General features: G+C 50.3%; 4 non-coding genes across 4 annotated transcripts; 3 read left to right on the top strand and 1 right to left on the bottom strand.

Annotated features, from left to right (window-relative positions):
• The first annotated feature begins 2,555 nt into the window (after positions 1 to 2,555).
• On the top strand, positions 2,556 to 2,719 carry LOC130042278 (U1 spliceosomal RNA). The gene has a single exon (XR_008795208.1). It is a non-coding gene; the product is annotated as a U1 spliceosomal RNA (small nuclear RNA).
• A 4,053-nt stretch (positions 2,720 to 6,772) lies between these two features.
• On the top strand, positions 6,773 to 6,936 carry LOC130042280 (U1 spliceosomal RNA). Its single transcript, XR_008795210.1, has one exon. It is a non-coding gene; the product is annotated as a U1 spliceosomal RNA (small nuclear RNA).
• A 2,515-nt stretch (positions 6,937 to 9,451) lies between these two features.
• On the top strand, positions 9,452 to 9,615 carry LOC130042276 (U1 spliceosomal RNA). The gene has a single exon (XR_008795207.1). It is a non-coding gene; the product is annotated as a U1 spliceosomal RNA (small nuclear RNA).
• Positions 9,616 to 10,579: 964 nt separating this feature from the next.
• On the bottom strand, positions 10,580 to 10,743 carry LOC130042279 (U1 spliceosomal RNA). Its single transcript, XR_008795209.1, has one exon. It is a non-coding gene; the product is annotated as a U1 spliceosomal RNA (small nuclear RNA).
• Between the last annotated feature and the right edge of the window lie 1,984 nt (positions 10,744 to 12,727).

Here is a 12,727-nt window from a genome sequence, read left to right as displayed (position 1 = left end):
ACGGCGGTGACGTGAAAGAAGCGGAACCATAGATGCTGAGGGACGTGCGGCTGGAAATCCCGGTCGCTGGGTTCCCACGCTCTGGCGTCCCTCCGACCTCCTCGCTTGCAGCCCTTCAGCTTTCCGTTTCCCCAGCGCGGTGGCGGCGCCTTCGCATTATTCGTTATTACCTGGACTTCCGTCCCGACCGCATCGGGAACTAGACAAGCTGTCTCCACTTTGCTTCCTGACCTCGTCTCACCCCAACTTTTGCTCCGGCTTTATCCCCATTCCACTTGGAAGCCGAGACGCGGGGTGGGGGGGGGGGAGGGGAGGGGACTGGCGGGGTGGGGGGGGGGGCGGGAGGAGGGAATGACTGCCTCGACTGTGAGATCGTCTCTTCCCAAGTCCGCACCGACTTTCTCAGGTTCGCATCTCTTCGTCCCCATGCTGATGATTATTCGACTCTGTCTGGGTCCCTGAGCTTTCCTCCTCCAATACTCCGTCACGTTTTCAGTTGCCTAGTAATTATCTCAGCCTGCACCACCAATGGAAATTCGGATTCAATGTCTAGGGCAGTAGCTAGATGGCCTTAGGTTATCTTTCAGTCGTGAGTCGTTAGTCATGGCAACATACAATATGTTGTCTAAGGTGCCTGTTTAGATCCACTGTATCCGATCTTCTGATTTAACTCTAGTAGGATTGTGTCCTATTCCATGATACAGATTTCATTTTGCTTTGGTTTGGTTTTGGAGACATTCAGCTGTGCTTGGGGGTTACCTGGCTCTCTGTTTACGGGGGTTGTCACTCCTAGAGCTACTAATCACTCCTTGAGGTATGAGAGTTTCATGCAGTACCCTGGGATCAACCCCTGCTTCCTGCTTGCAAAGTACACACTCAGCCCTCTCAGCTATGTTTCTGAACCCACACAGGGTATGGTTTTCAACTATTCTTTCACCCAACACTTCAAAAAAATGTGGTGGGTGAGAAACTATATGGGATGTCGGGAATCAAACCCAGGCTAGTCCGCAAGGCAAGCGCGATACCCACTGCATTATCTCTCTGCTCCCTGACCTACCCATATTTCTGCCACAAAAGTTGGGCTATTCCAGCCTAAGAGTGACCTCAACAGGATGAGTGCATGCTTTGCATGTGGGAGGTCCAGGTTGCATAAGACATTGTAAGGTCCCCCAACACCAGTTAAGAATGATACCCCAGGGGCTGGAGCAATAGCACAGCAGATAGGGCGTTTGCCTTGCACTCGGCTTACCCAGGTTCGATTCCCAGCATCCCATACGGTCCCCTGAGCACTGCCAGGAGTAATTCCTGAGTGCAGAGACAGGAGTAACCCCTGTGCATTGCCGGATGTGACCCAAAAAGCACTGTCACTGTCCTCCCGTTGTTCATCAATTCACTCGATCTGTCCCAGTAACACTGTGAGACTTGTTACTGTGTTTGGCATATCGAATACATCACGGGTAGCTTTCCAGGCTTTGCTGTGTGGGTGAGATACTCTCGGTAGCTTGCCGGGCTCTCTGAGAGGGGTGGAGGAATTGAACTCGGGTCTACCATGTTGGCTGCCTGCAAGGCAAACGCCCTACCAGCTGTGCTATCGCTCCAGCCCCCAAAAAGGAAGAAAAAAAGGACACCCCAGCACAGAGTCAAGAGTAGCCTCTAAGAATTATTGCAGGTGTAGTCCTAAACGAAACAATAAAAAAAGTGAACCATTATTTATTAATTACTGTCATAAACTGAAGGTAAGAGATTCTGCAGCCAGAGAGATGGCTCCAGCGGTTGGAGACCCTATATAATATACTGGCACCAGCAAAACCCCAGTATCAGGGGGCTGGAGCGATAGTACAGAAGGTAGGGCGTTTGCCTTGCATGTGGTTGACCCGGGTTCGATTCCCGGCACCCCATATGGTCCCCTAAGCATTGCCAGGGGTGATTCCTGAGTGCAGAGTCAGGAGTAACCCCTGTGCATCGCCAGATGTGACCCAAAAGAACAAACAAACAAAAAAAAACCCAGCATCCACCCAGCATTAGTCACTAAGCATGTCTGAGTGTAACCAAAAAAAAAAAAAGTGTTTTTTTTTAAATAAAAGAGTTTCTGTGGAACTAGTACTTATGTAACAGGACCAGAAGGAACCGGAGAGGGTACTGTCCTAACCCAAGGTTGGGAGGTCCTTCAACCTCAGGACATCACTGGTGTGAGAGAATCAGGTCTCTGCCCCGCATGTCTGACCCACTCCGGGTGCTCAGCAGACCCCTTCTCACCCACAAGACAGGGGCGGATCAGGAGGCAGCTGTAGGGTTCCGAATCTTCAAAGACTGCAAGTACGACGTCCACATGAGGGCGTGTCGTATGCAGATGAGCGCTGGCGCAGAGGCCCCTGGTCCTGCCCCGTGGGCGCCCGCGCGACCTGGACCGGGAAGTCAAGTGCTGATTCCCTGTGGGGAGAGATCGGGGCGAGGGTCTTGAGTGTCGGGGCGTGCGGAGGGCACGTGGGCCGAGCGGGCGTGTGTGAAGAGGGAAGTGGCGTCGGGGGTGGCGTGTGCGGGGTGGGCGGCAATTCATACTTACCTGGCAGGGGAGATACCATGATCACGTAGGTGGTTTCCCCAGGGTGAGGCCCATCCATTGCACTTGGGATGTGCTGACCCCTGCGATTTCCCCAAATGTGGGAAACTCGACTGCATAATTTGTGGTAGTGGGGGACTGCGTTCGCGCTCTCCCCTGGTTTGCTGCGTTTACAAAAAACAGTATTTCTGGTAACGTCCAAGACAGCGGTTTATCGGGATCAAATGCATATTGGTAGCTTTGCGCTCGCAAAGCAAAGCGTTCTATGCAGTTGTCTATCACTCCAGTCTAGCAGGTTTCTTGGGAGATTGGGGAGATTGCATGTGAGCTTGAGTGAAATTTCTTTTCAAAGCCAACACGTATCTTGAGTACTTGTTCTGTTTCTCAGAAAAGTTGTTTCTCATTTTACATCATCATAGTTTTTCTGTTTGACACTATTTATTGTAGTAACAAACTTGTTTGCTAACAACCTTGTCCATCTCTGTTCAAGGTTTAGTACCCGGACCCCCATCAGAAATGATCTGACAGCACCTCTGACACATCTACACAATGCACTCTAGCTGTTAGAAGAGATGAAATGATGAAATTTGCATATAACTGGATGGACATGGAGTATCATGCTAAGTTTAATTAGAAAGAGAGGGACAGACATAGAAAGACTGCACTCATTTGTGGAATATGAAGCAGCGTAATATGAGACTAACATCTAAGGAAAGTAGAGATAAGGGCCAGGAGGATTATGCCATGGTTTATAAACCAGACCCACGTTCTGGGGGAAAGGGCAGTTGGGATGGAGAAGGAACTAAGTAAATGATGATTGGAGGTTGGGAGATGTGCGCTAGAAGTACACCAAACACCTTGACTTCTTAGTATCTGTATTGCAAATCAAAATTAGAGAGTAAGAAGGATTGTACCTGCCACAGAGGCAGGAAGTGGTGTGGCGGGTGGGACACTGGAAACGATGGTATTGGAAAATGTGCACTGGTGGAGGGATGGATGCTCGAGCATTGTTTGACTGAAACATAATCATGCAAGTTTGTAGCTATCTTATGGTGATGCACTGTAGCACTGTCCTCCCATAGATTTGCTCAAGCAGGCCCAGTAGTGATGGCATATTGAATACGTCACGGGTAGCTTGCCAGGCTTTGCCATGCGGGCGAGATACTCTCGGTAGCTTGCCGGGCTCTTCGAGAGGGGTGGAGGAATCGAACCCGGCTCAGCCAGGCCGGCTGCATGCAAGGCAAATGCCCTACCGCTGTGCTCCAGCCCATGGTGATGCAATTTTTTTTTTTTTTTTTTTTTTTTTTTTTTTTTGCTTTTTGGGTCACACCTAGTGATGATCAGGCATTACTCCTGGTGGTGCACAGGGGACCATAATGGAATGCCCGGGACTGAACCTGGGTTGGCCGCGTGCAAGGCAAACGCCCTACCTGTTATACTATTGGCTCCAGCCCCAGCAATAAAACTTAAAAAAAAAAAAATCTGTGACAGATTGAAATTTTCAATATTTAAAGTTTCCTGCTCAACCCTTATAAAACAGTACAGGATCAAGGCATTTGGTTTACCTACACGGTCTTAAATGTCTGCATTCAAACCCCAGGACCCAAAAGGGGTCTTTAGCAACACAGACAGGAATAGCCCTTGAGGACCTCGAGTGTTGGAGAAGTAGCCCAACCCCTTCAATGTCCACACCCTTAACACACAAGTTTGGAAGTGCAGGCTGTTAGCCCAGGCAGAGTACTTTTGTCCTTCCTGAAAAAGGACAGTTTAAAAAATAAAAACAACCTCCCAGTAATGCTTATCTTTTTGTTTATGCCACATCTGGCAATGTTGAGCTTATTCCTGGCTCTACACTCAAGAGATCACTCCTGGCGGAACTCAAAGGATGCTGGAATAGAACCAGAGTTGGGCCCCTACCCTGCTGTACTATCTTGCCAGCATCGTCATCAAAACATGCTTCAATTGCCTTCTTTCTCTTCACTTTTGTATTCTCTACTTTTCACCAACCTTCATTGCTGGTAACTTTGCAATGACCAGAGGTTTGCACATTTGCCTGTGGAAGTGAGTTTTGCTCACTGGAGCTTATTGTACTTGTAGTTGAGGCTCATGTGTTCTCCTTGTGGTGTCTGCCAGGGGGTAACTACAGGGCTCACACATGTCATGTGTTCTGGACAGAGGTCTCATTTCTGAATCTGGTGCTGGCACATCACATTTAGTAGCTGTTGCTTGCCAGGGTTGCATTGTGTGTGTGGTGCTTACATAGACCTGGCTGGAAATTGGTTGCATTCTGGAGTAGGGGTGGGGGAGATTTGACTTATTCCTCGAGGTATTCCAGTTAGTTACCTTTTGCTTGAGCCCCTGGATGAGAAAACCACAGTGCCCAGGGAGAGTTCTACCACTTCACACCACCAGCCTTCCACCTTACAGTCCTTCAATCCCTTCTCACTTTAACAAAACGTGAAAGTGGCAAGTCAAGAAGAAAGCACTTTATTTATTTTTTACTTTTTGAGGGTCACACCCGGCGATGCACAGGGGTTATTCCTGGCTCTGCACTGAGGAATTACTCCTAGTGGGCTCGGGGGGAACATAGGGGATGCTGGGAATCGAACTTGGGTTGGCCGTGTGCAAGGCAAACTCCCTACCTGCTGTGCTATCCCTCCCGCCCCAAATGAAGCACTTTAAAAGTATTTCCACATTCCTGCCCCTTCATTCCCCCTCTGATTCAAGTTTATACGGAGACAGAAGCTTACTTTTGTCCTTTCAGGATCTCCAGGAGGATCTAAGATTAAATAGGCATAAAAGATGACTGGGCTGGGGCAATAGTACAGTGAGTGGGCAAAGTGCTTGTCTTGCATGTTGCCAACCTGGGTTCAATTCAGGGAATCCCATATGATCCCCCCAGCATTGCTGGAGTGATTCCTGACTGCAGAGCCAGGAGTAACCCCTGAGCATTGCCAGATGTGCCACCCTCCCCCCTCCAAAAAAAGTCCTAAATTAGGGGCAGCAGTGGGGAGAGATCTCCCAAATGATGATCAAATGATGATCAATCAAAAGGCCGAGGGGCATCTTCTTGCGATTCTTTTTTTTTAGGGGGGGGTCACACCCGGCAATGCACAGGGGTTACTCCTGGCGTTGCACTCAGGAATTATGACTTGTGCTTGAGAATATCAATCAAAATATCAATCAAAAAAATCAAACCCCGGTTGAGCACACGAAAGGCAGACACCCTACCCACTGTGCTATCGCTCCAGCCTCCTTCTTGCCATTCTTAATCAACCAGACAGGTGTAGATCAGGGTCAGCTGCTTACGAGGCAAGTACTTTTTTTAGTTAGCTTTTTGTTTTGGTTCACACCCAGTGGTGCTCAGAGCTTACTATAACCTGGCTCTGTGCTCACAGATCATTCCTGAAAGGTGCAGGGGAACCTATGGGATGACAGAGATCAAACCTAGGGCAGCTGTATGCAAGGCAAACACACGACCCACCTTACTACTGCCCAAGTCCCAGTACTGTAACCCAAGTACTCAGTCACTTGGCCCAACATAAGACAGATGAGCATAAGGATATGTACATGAATGCCCATCAGTTAAAAAAGACCCAGAGATGATTTGGCTAAGTGGTTTGAGCTCAGGTTTTTTTTTTTTTTCTTGGAGAATGGGATTTATTTTGTGTGTAGCCCTGAAAGTTCTGAGGAGCTTGCAAGGATCCAGTCATGACAAGGCTAGTCTTCACTCTGTGCTCAGGAGTCACCCCTGGCAGTGCTCAAGGGGTTAGCCTAAATTGGCTACTTCCAGGGCCCTGCTATACCTCCTATATTATCTCTCTGGCCCTGAGACTAGTATGTAGACACCCAAGAGCTGGTTCTTGTGTTTACTGATACCGATGTTATGAGAACCCTTTCAGACCAGCTCTTTCAGACCAGAGGTGGGTCTAGGAGGCAGCTCTAGGGTTCCGAGTCTTCAAAGACTGCAAGTACGACGTCCACATGAGGGCGTGTGGTATGCAGATGAGCGCTGGCGCGCAGAGGCTCCTGGTCCTGCCCCGTGGGCGCCCGCGCGACCTGAACCGGGAAGTCAAGTGCTCATTCCCTGTGGGGAAAGATCGGGGCGAGGGTCTTGAGTGTCGGAGCGTGCGGAGGGCACGTGGGCCGAGCGGGCGTGTGTGAAGAGGGAGGTGGCGTCGGAGGTGGCGTGTGCGGGGTTGGCGACAACTCATACTTACCTGGCAGGGGAGCTACCATGATCACGTAGGTGGTTTTCCCAGGGTGAGGCCCATCCATTGCACTTGGGATGTGCTGACCCCTGCGATTTCCCCAAATGTGGGAAACTCGACTGCATAATTTGTGGTAGTTGGGGACTGCGTTCGCGCTCTCCCCTGGCTAAGTAGTTATAAAAAAAGTTCTTTTGGTGTCTTTTCGTTGTTTGTTCTCTGATACTCTTTCGGTTCAAACTCTGGTTGTAGAGCCTACCAGGATAAGCCTACTGCAATACACACGTGCAAGTCCTGGCAACTTCAAGCTAGGGTATCAGCAAGTTATTCCTCGGCATGTGGATTTTGGGCAATACCCAGAGTAGTTTGCTACTGACTCTGCTCAGCTATATCAATCCTGGCAAAACTCAGGAGGACTATATCGGGTGCTGTGTGTGTATGCAGCTGATCAGAGTTTATTCCTGACTGTGCTCAGGGTTTACTCCTGGTGGAACTTGGGGTTTCATATGGGGTGTCATGGATTGAATCCAGGTCAGCAGTGAGCAAGGCAAGTGCTCAACCCACTGGCTCCTGTATTTGTAGTGTTTGGTTTTCCTGCATCATATCTGTGCACAGGTGCTCAGGGCTTACCTGTGCTCAGGGATCTCTCCTAGCAGTGCTCTGAGGAAGATACAGGGTGACCCCGGTTGAACCCAGGTCCTCTCTGTGCAAGGCCAGCACCCTGCCCATTCTGTTCTCTCCCACCCCTGGATTGTAAATTCATCATCATATTGATATGGCCAATAAGATACCTTAACATCAGTTGTTGCACAACGCTTGTCTTATTTTTTGGACTAATGCCTCGCAGGAGGATTACTCCAGCAGTGCCCGGGACCGCTCAGGGTCAGGAGGCTATGGAGTGCCAATGGATCCAAACCTGGGCTCCTGGCTGTACCACACTCTCCCACCCACCCCCCGCCTACAGTTTTTTAAATTGAAGGGTGGGGTGTTGGTGGGTCACAACTAGCAGGGCCCCTTTTATCGTTTTTATGAAAGGGGCCATAACGATGACGCCAGAGTCCCAGGCAAAAAAAGCACGACTGACAACATCTGCTCAGCTGTGGGACTTGTGGGGGCGGCGCGGTAAAGCGGGAGCCCTGGGATAGTGCCGCGTGTTCCGTGGAGAAAGAGCCCAGGGGCCTTCCCCGACCGCCACGCACTCGCTGCTTTGAGACGCCCGGGCCGGCAAGCCTTTCCCGGTTCTACCTTGTGTGAGTGAGGCTGCTGCCAGACCACAGGAGGGGCTGCTGCCCGCAGGATGGTGCCCCAGCCTGGTGACTAAAGCCTGTCGATCCAGGCTCAGGCTGTCATCCCTGGCTTGTTAAACCCGTACAGGGCTCAGGATACCACCCCAGCTCCTAACTGTTCGCTGACCTTCGAGGGCTGACGCGGGTGTGGGGATAGGATGGTCCCCACCTCTGGACAGAGTCTGCACACACCCTGAGACCCCCCCCCCGACCTGTGTACCCAACATTTTTGGCGCTTCACTGCCCTCAGGGCGTCCGGAGGGAGAATTGCTGACAGCTGTGGCTGCGGCGCTGTTCCGGTGCTGGGTCCCTCCCTTTCTGTAGGCTGGGTGCAGCCCAGAATAACCATAGAGCCCTAAGAGGTCAGTGGAGGGCTTCGGGAAGTGCGGGTCATTGGGGGCAGGGGAGGCTTTGTGGAGTAAAAAAAAAATCTTGATTTCCCTGGAAAGGTGCACCCCCTATGCACCTTTCCAGGGGATCTAGTGTCAACCGCTAACTACCTGCGTGATTTTAAGAGAGAGGGTTTTTGTTTTGTTTGGTTTGGTTTTTGGTCACACTGGGCGATGCTCAGGGGTTACTCCTGGCTTTGCACTCAGGAATTACTCCTGGCGGTGCTCGGAGGACCATATGGGATGCTGGAGATCAATCCCGAGTCAGCCACGTGCAAGGCAAACAGCCCTACCCGCTGTATTATTGCTCCGGCACTTTCAGTGTTTTCAATAGAAAATCACGCTGTCCTTGATGTTGTCCTTGTCGGCTCAATGCCAGAATGATTTGGGGCACAGGCAGAGAGCGGCTGGGATGGTGTTCTGAGTCAGCCACCCAAACTCTCCAAGCCCTCGGGTTCACATCCTCCTCATCCCTCCGCGGTCTCTGGCTTGCCAACCCGGCGGCCCAAACCTCTCTTGCAGAATCGAGGTTTACTGTTCATTGAAGAGGAGTTCCAGTAAGCCAGAACAAAAAGGGCTGAGAAACAAGTGAGACCAAAGCTGAATGCTGACCCACCCATCCGTAGGTCGTTCAACCTCAGGGTAGGACAACGGGGCGTCCCGAGATCCGGGTCGGACCCACTCCGGGCGCCCAACGGCCCCCTCTCACCCACAAGACAGGGGCGGGTCAGGAGGCACCTGTAGGGTTCCCAGTCTTCAAAGACTGCAAGTCCGATGTCCACGGGAGGGCGTGTCGTATGCAGATGAGCGCTGGCGCAGAGGCCCCTGGTCCTGCCCCGTGGGCGCCCGCGCGACCTGGACCGGGACGTCAAGTGCTGATTCCCTGTGGGGAGAGATCGGGGCGAGGGTCTTGAGTGTCGGAGCGTGCGGAGGGCACGTGGGCCGAGCGGGCGTGTGTGAAGGGGGAGGTGGCGTCGGGGGTGGCGTGTGCGGGGTTGGCGACAACTCATACTTACCTGGCAGGGGAGATACCATGATCACGTAGGTGGTTTTCCCAGGGTGAGGCCCATCCATTGCACTTGGGATGTGCTGACCCCTGCGATTTCCCCAAATGTGGGAAACTCGACTGCATAATTTGTGGTAGTGGGGGACTGCGTTCGCGCTCTCCCCTGGTTTTGGTTCTAACAACAGGATATGTGCAAAGAGGCACAAATTTTCTAGCGAGTCTTTGTGGTAGCAGTTCCCTTCCTTTCTTGAAAGAAGGGGGATTTGTCTTTGCATTTGTTTCATTCTTATAAGTTTACCAAGGCCAGCAGGTTTGGAAGCCTCGAGAGTTTGGAAGTGGTCATCGTCCCCACGTGCACTCAGGAATTAGTCAGAGGGACTAAATTAGTAGGGGGACTACTATGGGGTTGGGTTGCTGGGAATCGAATCGCCTCTAGGTAAACCCTATTTTTTTTTTTTCTTTTTGTGTCTCACCTGGCAATGCACTCGGGAATTCACCCCTGGCGGTGCTCAATCAGGAAATCGAACCTGGGTCGACAGCGTGCAAGGCAAACGCCCTACCTGCTGTGCTCCAGCCCCTTCGCATTTTTAAAATATATATTTTCTAATTTTTAATTTAGATTTTAAATATCAAATTTAAATGCAATAAAATACTTTGGGGATAGAGCGAGCGGGTAGGGCTTGTTTTGGACGCAGCCGACCCGGGTTCGATTCTCAGCATCTCATATGGTTCCCCTTAGAGCACCGCCAGAGGGGTAATTCGTGAGACAGGGGTAATTCGTGTGCATTGCCGGGTGTGACCCAAAAAGCAAAAATAAATACAACAACAATTCGATTTATTTAAAGGTAGGGCGTTTGCCTTGCGCGCAGCCTGTCCGGCTGAATGGGGTTCGATTCCTCCACCCCTATCATAGAGTACCGGGCGTGCCAGACAGCCTCACAATAACAGTGTCTTTAGAATGTGTTTCTTCTGATCAAGAGAAGAAAGTAAATTAATGCCACAGAGCTGATTATGCTGCTACAGAGTGAAAACGAACTTGAGAATTCAAAACAAAACCACTCCTAAAAACCTACGGGCAATTGCGGTAAAATTATGTGTACTATAGAAAACTACCATTGCACCTTAAATCCCAGGGGATAGCGCGAACGCAGTCCCCCACTACCACAAATTATGCAGTCGAGTTTCCCACATTTGGGGAAATCGCAGGGGTCAGCACACCCCAAGTGCAATGGATGGGCCTCACCCTGGGGAAACCACCTACGTGATCATGGTATCTCCCCTGCCAGGTAAGTATGAATTGCCGCCAACCCCGCACACGCCACCCCAGACGCCACCTCCCCCTTCACACACGCCCCCTCGGCCCACGTGCCCTCCGCACGCTCCGACACTCAAGACCCTCGCCCCGATCTCTCCCCACAGGGAATCAGCACTTGACGTCCCGGTCCAGGTCGCGCGGGCGCCCACGGGGCAGGACCAGGGGCCTCTGCGCCAGCGCTCATCTGCATACGACACGCCCTCCCGATTCGGACCCCTACAGGCTGCCTCCTTACCCGCCTGTGTCTTGTTGGGTGAGAGGGCTGGGTGCCCTCTCACCCAACAAGTGGTTGGGAGTGGGTGCGACCTGGATCTCGGGGCGCCTTGTGGTGCCCTGAAGTTGAAGGTCCTAACGACGGTAGATCAGCACTCGTCTTTCGTCTCATTTGCTTTCAGTCCTTTTTATTCTGGCTAATCTGGAACTTGCCTTGAATGAATCTAGGAAAGGCATTATTGGCATTGACGCTGAGAGGGAGAAAGATCTAGACTGTCAGATTGGCAGGTTGTCGTGGTGACCAGAACCAGAGAGGGGCTAGGGAAGAAGGTCTTGTAAAGAGGAGACTTTCAAAACAAGAATTGGAGGAACACGAAGTTTAGATTTTTTTAAATTTTTTTTTCTTTTTGGGTCACACTTCGCAATACACAGGGGTTACTCCTGGCTCATGTGTGAGGGACAGGCCCAAAATGGACCACCACCAGAATTAATTTAGCTTAGCTTAATAGGAACCTGCACTGCAAAATAACTGTTTTTTTTTTTTTTTTTTCAAGGAACAGGTCTAGAAAGCTTTTTCAGATCTGCTTTACAGGAGCCTGTACTGCAAAATAACTGTTTTTTCTGCCCCTGAGCAAGGAATTCAGATACAGGTACTCGAAGGGTGGGGGGGTCAGACCAGATAACCGGATGTCTCTCACAAGACCCATGTTGCAAGACCCAGGACTGCCCTAAAAACCTGTCAGTTCCTAAGCACTGACGCAAAATGCTGATCTTTAAACTATAGGCTAAGAAGTGATGTACCCTTAATTGGATTGGTCAGGAAAGTATGGGTTATTACAAATCTATTGGCTATGAAATGCGCGGGCGCTGCTATAACGGTCGATGAAGGCCTATATAAGATCTCCTCTGGAGCAGCTCAGGGTCTTTACCCAACCTGCCAGACCTGCGTGTCTGTGTAGGCAGTGGGACCCTGGCTAACCAGTCTTACAATAAACCCTGCTTGCTGTTTGCAGTCTCTTGAGTCTCTTTGTCGTTAAAGGGAGATTTTGATCCGCACCCTAACACATGCATTCAGGAATTACTCCTGGTGGTGCTCCGGGGACCGTATGGGATGCTGGGAATCGAACCCGGTCGGCCGCATGCAAGGCAAACGCCCTACCTGCTGTGCTATCACTCCAACCCCTTGTTTTTATTTCTTGTGTTAGTTTATACATTTGTTAAAAATACAGACTAAAGGTCCGGTGCTTTAAATATCATCATGGTTGTGTGCTGGCTTCCATAAAACAACTAGTTTTAAGAAACTCTTCAACAGACAGAAGTAAAAAGGGGTCCAGAAATAACAAGACAGTGCCATGGCAGACATATTTCCCTGATAACTGATACTAGCTAGGAAATGGAATTTGCCATTTGTAGGATAACATTTGTTTGTCCTTTCTCCCTTGAGGCAGAGAGCTTGGGTTTATTGGGTTACACCCATCACAGTGCTCCTGAGGCACTCCCATTCCTCTGTGTTTATCTTTAACTTCTCTGTGCTCTGCTTCCCCTATCTTTAATCACCTATATCCCCAAATCAGACTCTGTGACTTGTAAGGTCGGATCCTTCTAAGAACTCTGGACTCTGTACTTGTAAGTGAAATATTGCTTTTCTCTTTCCCTTATGTCCTTTGCATCGTTTACTTTAGAGCAATGTCCTTTTTGTATAGACACAGGAAGACAGTTGATGCTATGTTTTAGTAACTGAAACTGTCAC

The sequence above is a fragment of the Sorex fumeus genome, unplaced genomic scaffold (assembly GCF_029834395.1).
Source record: "Sorex fumeus unplaced genomic scaffold, SorFum_2.1 ptg000098l, whole genome shotgun sequence".
Lineage (NCBI taxonomy): Eukaryota > Metazoa > Chordata > Mammalia > Eulipotyphla > Soricidae > Sorex > Sorex fumeus.
The sequence above is the reverse complement of the archived record's forward strand: the minus strand, read 5'-3'. Positions and strand labels throughout refer to the sequence as shown.